Source organism: Polypterus senegalus, chromosome 3, assembly GCF_016835505.1.
Source record: "Polypterus senegalus isolate Bchr_013 chromosome 3, ASM1683550v1, whole genome shotgun sequence".
NCBI classification, from domain to species: domain Eukaryota; kingdom Metazoa; phylum Chordata; class Cladistia; order Polypteriformes; family Polypteridae; genus Polypterus; species Polypterus senegalus.
This window is the reverse complement of record NC_053156.1, coordinates 80,243,597-80,258,508: the sequence shown is the minus strand read 5'-3', so window position 1 is coordinate 80,258,508 and position 14,912 is coordinate 80,243,597. Positions and strand designations below refer to the sequence as shown.

At 39.7% G+C, this 14,912-nt stretch overlaps 1 pseudogene; it reads left to right on the top strand.

Annotated features, from left to right (window-relative positions):
* The first annotated feature begins 7,705 nt into the window (after positions 1–7,705).
* LOC120526578 lies at positions 7,706–8,428 on the top strand (annotated as a pseudogene).
* Positions 8,429–14,912: the final 6,484 nt, after the last annotated feature.

The window sequence follows — 14,912 nt, the reverse complement described above, 5'->3', positions numbered from 1 at the left end:
AACCCCCCTACCCCCCAAGAGCAAAGAACTACACACCTGTCCTGAAATGCAAAAAATACAGAGCTTGTTTCTTAAGCCAAAGTTCACAGAACCAGAGGTGCAGGCCACCAGGGCTTCCTCTGCTAGTAAAGACAGAAATGAGATGTGAGAAAGAAAAGGAAAGGGAAAGAAACATGGTCAGAATTTTTTAAAGAATTTTTAATGTTCTGGAAAGTTCCAGCACAACGATTGACTGATGGGTAGATCACAAAGCCAATTAATAACCACTCACAGAGATGTAAGAGATGCTTTAAAAAGTAGTGTATATAGATAGGATACTGGTTAATATTTAGGTAAGAGGGACAAGGTGAAGGGGAAAAGAGATGGGTGGTGTCAGGGAATAATCATGAGAAAACCAGCAGTTCATCCTCGCGCCATTTATTTAAAACATATACGGCAAACACAAGTCAATGCAGTGAATGTGTGCTGCCCTGAGAGCATTTTTATGAGTCTTTTAATATCAGAAGAAGGCAATACCAAAATATTATTACAAGGCTTTATTCTTCAATAGAAGTAAATACATGAACATTACTGTCAGGTAAATAAGTACGGAAAACAAATACATACTGACCTTGCAAATGGACAAACAGATTACACAGAAGTTTAAAAATGAAAACTACATAATAATGTAGTGCTTCTGTCAATCAGTCATCTGGGTCACAGGGGTCTGCTGGAGCCAATCCAAACCAACACAGGGGCGCAAGGCAGGAACAAATCCTGGGCAGGGTGCCAGCCCCCCGCAGGACACACACACCCACACACCAAGCACACACACCATGTACAATTTAGGATCGCCAATGCACCTAACTTGCATGTCTTTGGACTGTGGGAGGAAACCGGAGCACCCAGAGGAAACCCACGCAGAAACAGGGAGAACATGCAAACTCCATGCAGGGAGGACCCGAGAAGCAACCGCTGCACACCGTGCCACCCTAGTGCTTCTGTTCTTACTTTTTTTTCTTAACATAACTGTCAGGACTTTCTTATTATAGTTGCATGTAAGCTTAAACTAATAATAAGTAACTAGCCAACCCGTGGAGTAGCATACACCGCATAATAATTTATTGATGGCTGAATACTTCCGGAAAGACACAGTTATCTAAATGGGGTGGGTTTGAGGATACAATTGTAAGTGATTGAAAAGATGGAACTCTGGGGAGAGCAACATATAATTGTCCATGACTGAAAACTGGTTTTGGCAGATACAGGCATATATCTTTGAAAGTTTGGCCTTGTGCTTTATTAATTGTCATTGCAAAAGCCAATCTTACTGGAAATTGTCTCCGTGTAAAAGTAAAAGGCAAATTTGAATCTGATCGGGTCAGGGATATCCGGTGAATAAGAACAGTTTGTGAGATAGCAGCTGCGATAGTCCAGTACATTGCGGTGAATGCTGGTGACGCGGTGTTTGGTGAGTTGTTGCGTCCAGGCACATGAACAGGCACTGTGAATGCCTTGAGAGCATGGGTGGATGCGTGCCGGGGAATAATGAGTATCTATATATCATCTTAGATATAGAAAGCGAATGAGGCGGTGTCTGGTGAATTGTTGCAGTTTGTGAGTTAGCAGTTATGATGGTTTAACACTCCAGTACATTGCGGTGAATGCTGGTAACAGTCAGGCTAGGCGTTCTCGTCCCATGCTCTTAAACTTCGTGGGCATGTCTCTGTGAGTTGTCGTCGTATCCTATGGTGTTATAGTTGGTGGGCGGGGCTTTGCGAGTTGACGGACTTGGCTATTTCTTGCGTATCCCGTGGTTGTCTTCCGGCAGGGTCGTTTGTAAGTTAAAAGTTTGTGAGTTAAAAGCTGCGATGGTTTTACACTCCAGTACATTGCGGTGAATGCATTACGGTGAATGCTGGTAACAGTCAGGCGGGCGGGCGTGCAGGCATTCTCGTCTCATTAGAGTTGGTGGGCGGGTCTCTGTGAGTTGGCGGGCGTGGCTCTGCCATGCGTATCCCATGGTTGTCTTGCTTGTTCTGTCGGCTTATGCCATGCGTATACCATGGTTGTCTTGCTTGTTCTGTCGGCTTAGTGAATGCGTGGCTATGCCATGCGTATCCCATGGTTGTCTTGCTTGTTCTGTCGGCTTAGTGAATTATATATATAGATACATAAAATAACATATTTCTTCACAATTCCTCCTGTTTATCCAAAGGATAATAAATATATGGTGTAGTGGATTAAAAAATTGAACATCCTGATGAATAGATAACATAATTTCTGCAGTTTTTAAATAGAACTGGTGTAGGGGATGTAGAAGGGAAAAGAACAGGAGCAGCAATAGATACCATATTGCCAAAAACAGTTTGTTTATGGATTGTAAAGATGCAAGAGGTAATAGGAGCAACACATAATAAAATCAATCCAATTGCTACTTCCACAGAATTGCATTATTTTCCATCCACAGGCAGGGAACAAATAAGTAAAATTGTAATCATTGTTTTTCTCTTGAAAGAAAAGTGATTTGCTTAAATCTTCCTTGGCATAACAAATATGGTCAACCAAATATGTCCACTTTGAAGTAACATTAGGAATATAGATGCAACCTTAGCTGTCAATCACTGCACAGGTACCTCTATAGCCTGCCAGGAAAATGTCCAGGGTTTTGAAGAGCAGGACTCCTCAAAGCAGTTAGTTATGCATTGATTTCAATTGCTGACGTTGAAGTGAAATTGGCCACTACCTTTTGGGCCTCTGCAAGATCATTAATCAGTTGCCAATTTAGTAGAGATGTTACACTTTTAAAGGAAAAAATTACCAGGTTTTCTAAGTCATTGTGAAATGGTTTGAATGATTAGAAATTTCACATTTGAAACTTCACTTTGTCTTCTTTGCGAGGAGGCTGAGGGTTTTGAGGCATGGACTTATAACTAGTCGCATAAGTCAGATAACAAGTACCACACCACCCTTTAGGTAATCAGAGGTAGGCATACTGATCACAGAAAACATCTACTTAACCTAATATAACCTACCAGACAAAATAGGTATTGTTTGGTACAACTGTTGTTTGTGACCAAGTGAGAAAACATCCATTCTTATACCATGTATATTTATCAGTTTGGAGATATTCTTTCAAAAGGCCGATTAGAGAAAATTAGACATGATATTAGAAGGAAAAAAGTAGAATAGTGTACCTGTCATTTATTTGATATACCAGGGACAGGAATGCCAATGTGAATTGATGACAGAAGAAAATATGGAGATGTTGAAGAAGATGTTTGTAAAAAAATAGTTGGCTGCTAACATAAAAATAAGTGAACAATTAGTCTGAGATGATGTTTTAAATGTTTCATGGAGAAATTTTAGGTAGATGAATATTGCCAAAGTAAATGAGGCTCAAATGAGTCATAACATGCACAGGAACTTACTTGCCATATGTGTTTTGTAAACCCATCCTCCGATAACAATGAACGCCAAAATATTCTGACTTATTAAAAGGAATACCTAATTGTAAGGATGAGGAAATCCCACAAAAATCCAACATGAAGAGTGTCATGCATGGGCATCTAAGGTTCACCATTTGGATTCTGTTGATGCTTGTTGCTAACTATGTCATCTCTTGCTCCTTCCGCAGTACTGAAAAACGCCCAGTGAGGATGACTGAGCTCTGCCCACAAAACTCCAGGAAAGACCCCCCTTTCTGGTTAAGCCCTACAAATACTGACGTCCCCAGAAAAAGCGTCATCAGTTGAGAAGCAGACCATCTGCATAATACACGTCCCTGAAGTTATTATCTTGATAGACGAACAGAGAAGCCACATAGAGAAGCCGGGCAGTTATTGCATCTGTTTTCTGTTGTTGTGATTGTTTCAGTACTATTTTTTTTTTCTATTTTCTAACAGGGCAGCACAGTTGGTCCCCAAACATTTGTTATGGATTCCTCTGCTCATTTTCTTATTGCCAAGAGCAATTCAGAATGTAAGCCTACTGGCAGAATAAAGTTAGACATGCATATTACATATTACTTACATATAGCTTATGTAAACTTGATTTGGATATGTTTAGATGCAGTACTGTGTCCAATATATAGCACTGTGAAGATGCTCAGGACCTGTAGCTCTTTCAACATCATCCCTCTACAGGTAGGTTTTGATCTACTCTCCTGAAGCTGGTATATCTTTTGGAGGCCATGTATCCAGGTGACACTGTGAGGCATGAACCCATGTAGGTTATTTTTGATGTTTGTAGACAGTGGTTAATGTTAGTTGTATCTGAAATGGGCCTTTGCCCCAGGAGCAAGAACATTCTTTCACTTAAAAATGTTCGGTAAAACCAATTCTGGCACTACTTTGACAAGCCATGCAAAAAAAAAAAAACCAAAACGCCACAGTCCAAGTTTCTTAATTTTTAAAGATTTACTTTATATATGGTAAGGTTTGGAAGGTGGATGAAGTAACGGGATACCGATGGTGTGTTTTGGCTACACTGCCAGATTCCTTGGGTGTGTAATAGATTCTTTCTAAAGACTTCTTGTACATCCTCTCTCTGGATCTGTCACTCACGCTCTCTGTTCTCTCTGTACATACAGGCGCTGTACACACTTAGGAGTAGGATGCCTGCTCCAACCCATTGCTGTTACCTTTTGACTCCTTACAGGACCCCAAAAGTCAGCCTCGGCTTACAAAGCTGACAAGCCCTTTTTTCGGACCTCAGCCAAGATTGGCCGACCAATTCCATTCGGTTGACTGACAAAATGTCAAATTGTCAAACCACCCGACAACAGGTATAGACCAGAGGGTGGAACTTCCATTAACAAGGCGGTATAAAGTGGGTACCGGAAATGCCAGGTGGGGTGGGACATACACCTGTCAAGAAGATTTTGATAAGGATAATGGTGATGTTTTATACTACTGCTCTACACTCACAAGAGGTTGAGGTTTAGGATTAGGATTAGGATTCTGCAAGACTTTTACAGTTTGGTTGAACCTTTTCTCACCTGGTTTCACTGGAGCCACTAAACTGCAAAGCAAGTTATAGGTTTAAGCTCCCATTAAGTTAAGTAACACAGTATCATTGTTTTCATCATTAATCTAGTTCACCAGGCAGCACCATTCCAGTCTTTCAATATTTGTGGCCCAGTTCTCCACCGACCTATCAAAGTTGTCCATTTTCTTTACACATCCAGTTTGTCCTTTTTGTAACTTTGTTTTACTCATAGACCCTCTTTATGCCACATATCCTGGGTAGTTAGCTTCATGTGAATGCAACTCATTTTTTGATGTTCATTGCTCCCCATTGTTTTCTTAAAATCACTATGGACAAATTCAGTTTTGTTTCGATAGTATGTTGAAAGCAAAGATTTATTTAAACTCGTGTCACCAGATATTGCGTCTTACAACATTCTGGCTTAGATAGAATGGAGAAATACTGCAGGATCAGCTCTTTTCAGTGGTTTATTGTACAACTAGTTTCTCTTACTTGCTTTTATTCCTGAGATAACTTTTATTAATGAGCTTATGCACACATCATGGTTAACAATATACATACCCAACAAAAATTAGATCCATTAACACAACATATAAAATGCAGTATCCCAGGGCCACCACATTCCTACACTGTGTGTGTTTTGGCATTAATTGGTCCATAGTTAGTAAGTGTGCCCAACAATGGATGCAGTGCAATGTTCAGATTTGGCTCCTGCCTTGTACAAAGCAATGCCAGAATATGTGATGGCTCCTCACGATCCTTTAAAGGAAAATAGTTGTTCAGAAAATGCATGCTATGTTTTAAAATATTCAGGTTTTTAAATGCTCATTATTTAATATTTTACTAAAAGTTTCTATATTCTTTTTTAGTATTAGTTTTTAATTTATGACTGAAATTAGTTTCATATAAGTTGATGCTTATTTTAGCATCAACACATTCCTGGTCTAGTCAATAAAAGAGTAAAACAATACCAAAATAATATGTTTATATTGTCTCCCTTTCCAAATATTCTTCTGGGCATTTTTTGTGTATGCATTTTTTCAAATGTAGTTCTAGTGCAAGAAAGCAAACATCATTGTGCTATTTATCCTATTGAGAATAAATGAAAGCTGTCAAGAATAAATTGCCTAAAGAATTCTCTTCTAAAAACAAGAGACTTGACTGGTTTATAAAAGATATTATTCAAGTGATAATGTATTATATCAGTTAATGCAGCTATGCTAGATAATGGACATTTACCAGCTTGCTGAAAAGCGCTTGTCCTTTATTACAAAATGCAACCTATGGCAAAATCTACAGTTCAGTCGTTCTTAATGTAGCACTTTATGTTATCTTTGCTATAGCCATGTTCTTGTCAGTTTTTGGCAATTTGCTTCTGATCGTCTCCATCTGTCATTTCAAGCAGTTTCATTCAGTAACAGACCTTCTTATTGCTTCCATGGCTCCGTCAGACTTCTTGATTAGATTATTTACCATGCCAATTGGTGCAATAAAAACAGTGTAAATGTGTTGGTACTCTGACAGTATGCTCTCTTTTTCTGAGGTATTATTTCTCCAATTCTGACTGCTGTTTCTGAAGTTCATAATTTGTTTCTTGCAGTTGATCATTATTGTGCTATTTGTTTTCCTTTGCTTCATTCCATAAAGGTTACGTTAAAAGTAGGTTGATTATTTATTGTAATAAGCTGGGTGTCCTCCATAGTATATGTTTTTTTACTTATTCATTTCTATGTTTTTAACAGCAATTGTACAGGCTACTGTGAGAAATTGTATACTTTTATTCTGTAAGTTATTGATTATCTACTATCATTTATTATCCCCTTCTAAGTTATGATTGGCCTGCATTCTAAAATTTTACTTGTTGCAAAAATACACACAAACAAAATTAAATTTGGAGAGCACAAAGATTTGTCCTCAAAACAGAATGCAGATAAATCATCATTTAAAAGGGAATATAAAGCTATGAAAACTGTAGGCATTCTGATTTTAGCATTCTTGGCATGTTGGACACCTTATTACCTATATACTGTTGCCTCAGCTTGTATTGATTTTCCCAGGAAATATTGTATGTAGTACAATTAACAGCTTTGTTTAACTCTTCATTCATTCCACTAATGTATGGCTTTTTTTACCCTTGGTTTAGAAAATCTCTTAAATTTTTTATGACTTGCAAACTATTTAAGAAAGATTCCTCGTTAATATATTTATTTTCCTAATCTTGATTAGCATTAATATTGTTTGCCTGCACTAGTATATTTTAATTCTACATAAAACCCTCCAATTAACAATTAAATGAAAGTAAAATCTAATTATATGAAAAATACATTTTAAGCCTCTATGGAAAAAAATACAGATTCTATGAGTTTATTTAAAATTATGATTAACAGATAAATTGCTCTGTGGTTGTATCTTTGTAAAGTTCTGCTGATGTTTAACTTTCATAAATAAATGTTAAAATATGAAAACTAGTATCTTGCATGTTTAATGTTAGCTATGACCCTTCCATTTTGTTGAGACAAGACATTTTGCATGCAATTCACTAAATAATTGTTTATTTTTACAGACCTGTTATGCATGTGTTTGGAAAAACACCGGTCCCAAGCCCGGATAAAGGAGGAGGGTTGGGTGTCACGCTAGCCACCCGGTCCCGTAAAAATTATTGCTACGGAAACAACTAGCAGAAACCAAAAAAATCAAGAATCTCAGCCTAAGCTCCGATTCTGCATGGATGACGACGATGGAGAAAAGCCGGCAGACTGTCCAGAGTCCGATGAGAAGAGAAATCGTCTCAGCATCATCAATGACAAAATTCAAAACGTGGAATGTTCGGACATTGTACCAATGCGGCAAATTGGGACAACTCCTTCACGAGTTCGACAACTATGATCTAGACATTTTGGGCATAAGCAAGATACGATGGACAGGAAGTGGACGATTGGCCAGCGAGGGGAAAACCATCCTATACTCTGGCCATATTGAGCAGTGTGCGGCTGGCGTTAGGCTTGTCCTGAACCAGCTGGCTGCACAAGCCCTGCTGGAATGGAGCCAGTTATTGAACAAATCATTACCGCTCGGTTCCAATCGCGGCACTCAAAGACAACCATGGTCCAAGTATATGCACCAATCGAGGATGCGAGCGACGACAAGAAGGAAGCTTTCTACGAACAACTGCACGACACACTCAATGCCATTCTGAAGCACAACGTACTTATTCTGATGGGAGACTTCAACGCTCAGATAAGTGATGACCGGCGAGGATGGGAACACGCGGTCAGTCCGCATGGATCAGTGGTGGACACCAACAACAACAGAGATCGTCTGTTGTCTCTTTGCAGCCTCCTCGATATCACCGTTGGGAACACGTATTAACACGTATTTTGCCCATAAGACCATTCACAAGAAGACTTGCCGCTCATCTGACGGAAACAACAGCAACGAAATCAATTATATCTGCATATAGAACAAGCAGGGTTCAGGCAAGGACGATCGTGTAGTGAGCAGATATTTTCGCTCAGGAACATTATCGAGCAATGCGCTGAATTCCAAAAACCACTCCTAATAAATTTCATCGACTTCAAAAAAACCTTTGACAGTACCCACCGTAAATCATTGTGGTGCATAGCCGCACTTTATGGCATACCCCGGGGCTACAGAACTGACAAGGCTTCAGCAGTGAACCAACGCCTCTGCCAAATTTGGGCATCAGCATCGGTCAGCACACCCGTCAAGATAAGTCTCTTCAACACCATTGTTATTCCGATGGCCATCTATGCTAGCGAGACGTGGAAACATACGAAGTGGGTCACCAGAAAGCTGAATACATTCCAACAACGCTGCCTGAAAAAAATTCTTCGCAACCGCATCACAAACGATAAAGTTCTAAGAAGAGCAAACACTCGCCGACTGGAAGCAATTGTCACTGAGTGCCGAATGCGCCTTGTAGGGCATGTTCTCCACCTACCAGAAAATTGGCACCCGAAGATCGCGATGTACTGGGTTCCCCCAGGGGGAAAAAGGAATATTGGATGACCAAAGTTCACCTGGAGAAGAATCCTGCATGAACACCTCAAGAACATCGACGTCATTTGGCAAAATAGGCATATTATTGCTGAGGATCGACCTCTTTGGCGGATGCTTGTTGCAGAAATGCACAGGAGGAACTAAGTCTAAGTATGCATGTGAACTGCCTATTCAAATTTTATCTTTATATTGAGTAGCATAGGGCAGCAAGGTGGCGCAGTGGTAGCACTGCTGCCTCACAGTTAGGAGACCTGGGTTTGCTTCCTGGGTCCTCACTGCATGGAGTTTGCATGTTCTCCCCGTGTCTGCGTGGGTTTCCTCCCACAGTCCAAAGACATTCAGGTTCAGTGATTCTAAATTGTGGTTGGTGTGTGGGTTGGCGCCCTGCCTGGGATTGGTTCCTGGGATTGGCTCCAACAGACCCCTGTGTTTGGATTCAACGGGTTGGAGGATGGATGAATAGCATTTTGCTTGCTTTTGGTTGAATAAGCAATATGAAATCAGCATAATGTCGTGTTGGTATTATTGCCTCTTTTTATTGAAATAATTATCGGTGTGCAGTCAGAACTGAGTGATGCTGTTTAGGTGTTTCACATTTTGCCATCACATGAAGAGGAGGAGCATTACACCTACAGTACCTGCATGTTCAGTGTAAGATATAACCAGGACATTTTGTTGAACTGTAAATTTAAAAGTTTCAGTGGGTAGCATGGTGGTGCAGCGGTAGTGCTGCTCCCTCACTGTTCTTGGGTCCTCCTTACATAGAGTTTACATGTTCCCTATGCTAGCAATATAAAATTGTATTCTTAAAATTGGTAATCTCTATGTATTAGAAAAGTGTTATAAACACATGAGAAAAGCAGACACTATATTTTACTAAGCAGTAAGATGTAAAAGTGAGGATTAAAAAGACTTATGCCTACATATTTTATTATTCTGTATGAGCTAGAAACCACCAATAGTTTATTAAGTCAAAGGTTAGATGAGCAGGAGAGCTGGAGAAAGATTGGCCCCTCACTTAAAGAGAGAATGTAAACCCTTTGGCTGTAAATTATAGTAGCAATCAAGAATAGTCCTTATCAAACAGATAAGATAGACAGACCAGGGTTTGATACCCCCTTAACGAAGAATTATTGGTGGAATCAATTAGAGGTAGAACTAGAGCAATGGGATACAAGGAGTCAGATGAGGATGAGTCTTAAATGAGTCTGTATGAGTGCCATACAATAAAGCTCAATTCTGTTGTCTGTTCTGAAGTCTCAGAGTGCCTTCTTTGGTGCTGAATGTGAACCTGCCTTGTCAGCATGCTTCAACACTAGCATGCAGTACATGCAGGTTAGGTCAACTGCCATGGCTAAAGTGGAACTAGTGTATGTATGTGTGTGTTTAACCTGCCATCCTTTCTAGGGATTGTTCCTGCCTTGTGCCCTGTGTTTGTGTACGAGTTGAATTTGAACCCTGGTCCAATGTGCACATGGCATGTGTCTGAGTCTCATATCCTTCTGAGCTTATGCTTAAAAGCTGACGCTGTTATTTTATTATTCACTATGATAAAATGTATTTCTTGTCCTTTATATAACCCCTTAAGAGAAGTTCTATATTTATGGCATAGCCTTTCTTTTATAATAATGTTTCCTGTTTAGTACCTAGCTGGATCATAATATATACAGTATATATATATAGTGACATCCGGCCGGGATGCCCAGGAGGACCGGAGGAGGGCTTGTGCCTCCTCCAGACCGCGAGGGGGTGTCCGCCTTGGTTATGTTGGGGGCCTCGGGTAAAGGGCTTGGAAGCCCAGCCCTGTAGGGACCTGTGGCCACCGCCAGGCGGCGCCCCGGTGCCTGAATATCCCTGGAGCCCAGCACTTCCGCCACACCAGGAAGTGCTGGGGGGAAGATGACAGGGGACACCCGGACGGCTTCCGGGTGAGCAGCTGGCACTTCCGCCACACTGGGGCGTGTCTACGGAGGAGTGCCAGGAAACAGCTAGAGCCCATCCGGGTTCCTATTTAAGGGGCCGCCTCCCTTCAGTCGATGGCTTAAGTCGGGTGGAAGTGGACAGAGCTGGAGAGAGGACTGGAGGCGGCCAAGAGAGAGAGGCACGAAGGACTGTGTGGCCTGGACTTTGAGGGATCGGTGCTGGAGGCACTGGGGGTGCACGTCAGGTCAACTTATATAGATAGGCCATTGTTCTTTTCTCTTCTTGAAATTCACACAGCTCTTCAAAATAAAAATGAAAAATATACATTCAAAAAGTCACGTACATCCTAAACAGACAGTTAGCAACTAGGTATAACCAATCATGTTAAAAGTTTTCTGAATTTGTAATGAAATCCTTTTAAAGAATAGTGACTTAATCAATGGATTGTATAAATACAGTGCAGAGGACACTTTTTCCTTTGCAAAAACACTGATATGATGCTTTTTGCCTCTTTGGAGATTTAAATAAAGAATAACGATTGACGCTTTCTCCTGTCTGTGTTTTATTGCTTAAACCGGGGCATTCCAGTGGGGGGTGTCTGTATTCATAATTTTCTTTCACACTTGCTAGGATAGGCTCTTGTGACCCTGCTCAAGATGAAGTGCATTTATAATTTAAATAGAATTGATGGATAGATGGATGGATGGATGGATGCTGCAATCCACATTCACTAAATTAGTTTTTGTTTTACCAAAACAAATACATTTTCTATTCAAAGTTAATGTAGTAGCATTTAATCTTTTAGGTGGACTGAAATTCCCTCTTTGCTGAGTAGAATGTTTGCAGGGAAAGACAAAGGGATCATGAAGTCTTATAGTGGATAACCTAATAAGCTAAAGTTACTCATATTCTTTGTAATTATGCAACATGCAGTCATTATACCTACACATATCAGAGATTATTTCTTTTGTAAAATAAATGAAGCTTGACAAACTGGAACAGATTAAATAGATTTAATAGGTTGAACTCAGACAAATTACCAGGACCAGATAATATTTACTGTATCTTTGACTTCTTAAGGAGGTTGGCAAGTACATCTGTGAACCTTACCACAAATTTTTAGGAAGTCACTGTGCACTAGGAAAATATGATCCCATTATATAAAAAAGATGACCAGGCAGATCCAAGCAACTATAGGCCACTAAGCTTCCACGTTGTGTTGCTCACCACCAAGGACAAGTAAGCTTGACCCCTGCACTTCATCGTAGTGACAACGCCACCAATGAAGCCCTCGATGTATTTCAGCAATGCAGGCAGGGGTTCAAGGCTAGAACACCTCCATAGGCACAGGCGAGCAACTCGACCCATGACTGGTTCGACCCTCTCCGCGTCCCCAGTTTGCCTTCAACCCCAGGCAATGTAATCATAATGGGTGATTTGATTGTAAGAAATCTCAATATCAAATGCCTTAATCGGAAATCTTTTGTTTCTTGTTTCTTGGTGCTCATGTCCGAGATATGATGAGACGTGTGCCGACCGTCTACAAGAAGCACAAGAACGGGGCAGTGGGATCCATTATATTACGTGCCAGCATAAACGACGTGAGGCACCAACATTCAGAAATTCTCAAGGCTGACTTCGCAGCACTAATTAAAGACATGAAAGAGAGGACCTTGTCAGCAAAGATCTTCATCTTGGGTCCACTACCTTTCGTTAGACGATCAAACGAATACTACAGTCATCTGCTAGGATTAAACAACTGGCTGAGAGGCTTCTGCGAGAATCAAGACATCGGGTTCATCAACAACTGGGACCTCTTCTGGGAAAGGCCGCGTTTCTTCAAGCGGGATGGCCTGCATCCGAATAGATTTGGCACCCGGGTCCTCTCTGAAAACATCACTAAGGTAATTCATCTCTCTTGACTGCCTATTTCTACTCTACTTCTACCCCTTCCATAATGCTAATGCTTTCCTAGGACATGATAACTGCTTAACAAAGTCTTCCGTAAAAAAGTGCACAACATTAACACTTTAATAATAAATCTTAATACACGTAAAAAAATCTAGGCAGTGCGTCAAAAACACGAATAATTTAATTCCAATTACTAATTTATATTAGCGATGTATTAAAATTATAACAACAGATTATAGATTAAATAAAAAATACACACAGAGCGGCACTAACAAAAATAACTTTAAGTTTCTGTTCCCATCACCAATTTGCACATAGAATTCAGCTCTGCTCCTCCGAAACATTAAATATGGCACTATTAAATGTTAGAGCATTAACTAACAAGACGTTTTTTTTATGATCTTATTAGTAATAGAAAAATTTATTTTATTGCACTAAGTGAAACGTGGCTTAGCTCAGAGGGCGCGGCTGTTTTAATTGAATCTGCGCCTCCAGATTACAGTTTTACTCATGTGGATCGCCAGGGAAAGAAAGGTGGCGGCTTGGCAAACATCTACTCGTGCTGGTTAAAGTGAGTATCTCACCGTTATTATTCATGGAGATTCTCACTTTCTAGTATTATCCATGTGCAGACCTACTAAATGCAATGCATCTTTCTTTGAGGAATTCTCAGACTTAATGTCAATTTTAATTATGAACTATGACACACTCTTAATAGTTGGTGACTTTTACTTTCATATCAATAATCAGTGTGACCAAAAAGTAAAAGAATTCATGAACCTCCTGGACTCTTTTAATTTGAGACAGCTCGTTAATCAGCCTACACATAAAGCAGGTCATACGTTAGACTTAGTAATTACCAAAGGACTAAAAGTTGATGTAAAGCAGGTCATTGATATTGGTCTATCAGACCATTTTCTTTTACTATTTAATATAGAAATAATGATAGAAAACATTCATGAGAAGCATATTGTTAAAAACGCTTCTTTGATTCATCAACAGCCTTAAAACTTACAAACATTCTAAGCAATCAGTCCATTTATAGTGCTAACTACAATAGCAAGGATAATGTAAATAGTAAAGTGGAAAAATTTAATACTGAGGTAAGAGCTGCTGTTGACATAGTTGCACCTGAAAAGACAGTTAAAAATCTTCTAGCATTGTTATACCATGGAAGACCCAAAGAGTGTCTGATTTAAAGAGAACATGACGGAGAGCTGAGCGTAAATGGAGGAAAACTAAACTAACTATCCACTATGAAATATTGAAGGTTAAAATAACAGAATACAATAACACAGTCCGTCTTGAGAGGCGCTGCTATTTCTCTAAGATTATAAATAACAATGCTAGTAATCCCAGAGTCTTATTTTCTATTGATCGTCTGCTAAACCCAGGTAACACAAAGGAATGCCTCCAAATACTTCCAGTGAAACCTGTGAGGTATTGCTGTATTTTTCAATCAAAAATTAATGATATTAGAAATAACATAGTACAGTATATCTCCCCAACACTGCGGATCCTCCTGAGCCCCATTACTCCATTATAAACAAATTAAATTCTTTCACCATGATAGATTTACATAAAATAACTGAGACCTTCCACCTGTGTCCTTGACCAAATACCAACAAGTTTTTTCAAAGAAGTATCAGGCATACTAATTGATAATATTCTTGACATAGTAAATCTTCATTAGATACGGGGTCTTCCCAGACTGTCTTAAGACTGCTGTAGTTAAACCCCTACTCAAGAAAAATAATCTTGACCCCTCTGCTTTTGAAAATTTTAGACCCATCTCTAACCTGCCTTCTTAAGTAAAATTCTAGAGAAGGCAGTCATTATGCAGTTAAATGACCACCTCAATAAACATGCTATTCTTGATAAATTTCAGTCAGGTTTTAGAACAAATCACAGCACAGAAACTGCACTTGTTAAAGTAGTAAATGACTTGCAGGTAAATGCAGACAGAGGCCATTTATCTGTTCTCATCCTCTTAGATCTGAGTGCTGCATTTGACACCATTGATCACAATATTCTTAGAAATCGCCTTAGTCAATGGGTGGGCCTCTCTGGCAGTGTCTTAAATTGGTTTG